This window comes from Macrobrachium rosenbergii, chromosome 10 (genome assembly GCF_040412425.1).
Source record: "Macrobrachium rosenbergii isolate ZJJX-2024 chromosome 10, ASM4041242v1, whole genome shotgun sequence".
Classification (NCBI taxonomy): domain Eukaryota; kingdom Metazoa; phylum Arthropoda; class Malacostraca; order Decapoda; family Palaemonidae; genus Macrobrachium; species Macrobrachium rosenbergii.
In genome coordinates, this window is record NC_089750.1 from 60338118 (window position 1) to 60342206 (window position 4089).

The window sequence follows — 4089 nt, forward strand, 5'->3', positions numbered from 1 at the left end:
TGACTTTCTCACAACCATTGCAAAGGATTTTAAAAAGCTGCTTGTCGCAACAAGGAGCAACACAAAATATTCATGGAAAAGTAGGAAACCTGTGAATGACCAATATCCATAGTCTGTTTCCCTGGTTCACTGAAAATTTGTATGATTTTAATTTTCAATGGCTTGTAGTTTAGCAGTGGAAATAAATCCTGCATTTTATTTTGCATAGTTCTGAAGGAATAAAATAAACTTGATGGGATACATAATCCGTATTATTTCATTGTGTCACAACATGTCATCTAGTTTTGAATTTCTATAGACTTGTCACTTCACTGATAACTGACAACTTGAGAAGTGATCTTCCAGCCCTCATCAAATATGAAACATGTCTTCCTCACCCTCATGTTAACTGCACATAGCCTCAGAACGCCCCAGCTGAAAGGGCTCGCTCCGTTCGCCATAGCTTTTCCCCCTTATACAGCTATGTTCTGTATTTTTCGGAGCTCGAGGTGACACTCCTAATGAGAAGCCAGCTGAAGGAGGGAATGAGGTATCAGAAATAAATTACCAACCGGAAAGCGCTGCAGTGGATGTGATTAACTCAGAACCGGAAAGTGCATTTTCAATATCATTCCTTTCTTCTCTTGTGAAGGCATTGTCTCACAAAAATAATAAACAAAAACAAGAAAGAGTCTCAGCTTCTGAGAAATTCCCGACATTTTCAGTAAAAGGCGTATCCCACACTGCCCATTTCCGCCAGACATGAACCTTATCTATTTAAACCGTCTTGACAGAGGCCTGTGTATCATTCTCTTCGTTAGACTGTAACCGGAGGGACATTCCTTTGCCCTAACTCCTGGTCATTGGTCCTCAAGTCTGGTCGCCGGTCCTGTTGTGCTGTCATTTATCATAAGTTCTGGCAATGGCCCGATTCGAGAAGAGGAGACTAACACTATTTCGCATTCCAGTCACATTCGAGCCAGTTGAGCCAGTTATCCCGAAGGACAAGGACAAGACAAATGGGTCACAGCCTGCCACGCCGGCCGGAGGAGGAGCTACAGCATAACCGAAGGATTTCAGGAACTGTAATCTTCTGCGTCTCAGGCATTGCAGCTCATACCCTGGACTGCAGGGCATAGCAGGAAGATCTCTCCATATACGTCTTGTCCTCTTGATCACTCCATGAAGCGTTGACCCATCACGCTGTTCTGTTTTGTACCAATGCATTACGGCAATAGTGTATACACCGATGTCCAGTACCTGTAGTTTCTTCAGTAGGTTATCTTTCTATCGAAATGTCCTGGGTCTGCCCATTGGTCCTCTTCCTTCCACCGGAGGCACCTTCCGTTAGAAGCAGAAGGTAGCATGAACGCCTTCAATAAGGAAATGGCGTTTTCTCTTATATGGAAAGATTTCTCTGCAAATAGCAACAACCTTCTCCTACTCGAACAACCTGTCGGTAGTTTCTTGAAGGGATCGCCGTAAAGGACTCATTCAAAATGAAAATCTAAGGCCGGAAGTAATGGCGAGACCTGAAGAAAATCAATGTTTTTTATCATTGCTCAACTCTCAACTCTCAAGTTACTGAGCTGAAACACATTGTTTGAAAAAATAGGTTTTGTTATGAAACTAAGATGTTGTATTGAAATTGAAGTAGGCTTTCAGTATTAACGAATCTTTTGACATTTTTTGCGCGTGAAAGTGATAAAACTTTGGAGTAACGTGCCATTATTTATTGTAAAACGGCTTGCCATTGCTTGCGACTTATCATGTGACAAAATACTTTGTGAGTTTTTGTGCAGACTAAGCGGCAACTGAACAGATATTCCAGTATTCCTGTTGGTGACTGTTTCTTGTTTTGTGGGTACAAGGTATCTGTTAAATGTTTAATCTGTTAATTTTATAGAATAATAAAAAGTTTAAAAATATTCCTCTTTTTTTTCGACGTGTCCTCATCCAAAATCATTAGAATGATCTTTTTTTATGTTTAACAGTGGTAAATTGGAAGACACGATATTTTTCACGCCTTCATAAATTTCCTAACATGTAGCCTAATAATCATGGGGTTAAGATAGTCTTCAATTAGGTCTTTTTAACAATACATTATCATCATCATCATCGCCTCCAACGCTGTCCGACGCAGAAGATGAAATTCTTCTGCTCATATCTGTGCTCTCTCTCTCTCTCTCTCTCTCTCTCTCTCTCTCTCTCTCTCTCTCTCTCTCTCTCTCTCTCTCTATCATTTGGCAGTCTGAACCTACATACAGAAGGCTTAGTTTGATCGAAATGTGGATGTACAGTAGTTAGAGTCATTTGCAAAAATACTCTCCTATCACAGAATGGTCGATGTCTTTGCTCATACGGAAAAGGTTTTTCTACTTCAGTTCATCTGTTATTTGCCTCTGTAAAATACTGAAAGATGGCACTTTGGTTTTTGCAAAACTGTTGATGCCGTTGGTAGTGCTACTGACAGGTCAGTTTGATTAATTTAGTATTCTTTGCGTAACCTTTAGGTTTATAGACAACGTTGGTATTTAGTTCCTTCTCTGTGCAAGGCATCAGTTTAGAGAGGTTGGGTCTTCGGCTTTCTTATCCTGTGGTGTCCATGGTAAAATGGTGTGGAATGGTATGGAATTGCTTTCTATTTGTGGTAAATCTATGAGAAATGTCGAAGATAAGTAAACTTGAATGACAGCAGTATTATTTTAAGGTTTGTAGTGTCAGTTTAATAGCCTTATGGATACCACGCATAATAATCTTATTTTATGTACAATGCATAGTCATTACAATAATGTACCCCAAACCTTTCAAATATTTTGGCATCCCACTTAGCTAGTTTCTCATGACCCCATAATCATACATCAAATGTCAGCCGATGTCATGACTTAACTAGGTCTTACTATAATGCCTATCTGTATTACCTATTATCACTCTGTTATATACTGTACAGTACAGTAGTGTTTCTGGCAACATTCTTATTGCAGTCCTATACATAATCTATCAATTCTATAAAAGTTAGACCACGCTAGGCTTGGCACAGTTTAAGATACAGTGAACTGCTACGTTCCTTCCAGTGTCATCTCACCTTTGACCTTATTCTGCATCCGGTGTAGCCCTACCTGCCGCAGCATAATCATCTTATCAAAATTGAATATTCATTTTCGAGCTAGCCTCTAGACTGTGAGTTCATTTTACCTCATAACAATTGACAAACCTATTAATCATAGTAATTTCAGCCCCGGCTAACCTTAAAAATCAGCTTCGATAGTCTTTTCTTGAAGATACCAAACACTAGTTACTAGATAAGCAACGACAAAAGCGTGTCAGTTGGTTGGATGATCTGGAGGTCCACACCAGGCATCTTAAACCCTATGCTTGCGGGTCGTACTACGACAAGGGCACGAGGTGGAATAAAGCAGCCTAATTTGAATGGTTTAGGCTACAGTTTGGATTTAATGTTGGTTAGGAATATTTTCGTTCGGCTAGGCTGAACCTTGACGGGCAAATAAAAAGGTGCTGAAAAGGGAAATGCTGCCTGGTAACAATCTTGAATTTCATTTAATTGTCCCTCGTCTTTAGCGCGGGCTTGTGAATATTCTTTAGTGAAAACACTCGCAGAAGAGTTGATATCAAGTTCTTGCATTTGATTCTGCTGGCCGTTGGTTGACGAAAGTAAGGTAAAGTTAACTCCATATGTTTCATGTCTTCCTGTCTTATTTCGTATTCTCTCTCTCTCTCTCTCTCTCTCTCTCTCTCTCTCTCTCTCTCTCTCTCTCTCTCACACACACACACACATATTATGTCATTCTGTAGTGGCCCCGGACTGCAAATATTTGTTTAAACTTAGTAACATCATTTTTTTTTTTTTTTTGTGAAGTCTTCCTTTTGCGTGGCTGTAACCGTCATGAAAGCCTAAACTCCCATACCAGAGTCAAGAATGACGCAAGAGTCAAAGGAAACATCATTCTTCCTTTAGGTGTGACGTGGGTTATACGCCAGCGATCGACCGACTTCCGAAATCTGCAGAGAGGAAGCTTCTCCGGCCACAAAAGCCTGAATAAAACGTCTGGAGATCGAGTCACTTGGATCATTCGATCCTGTGCTGTTCGC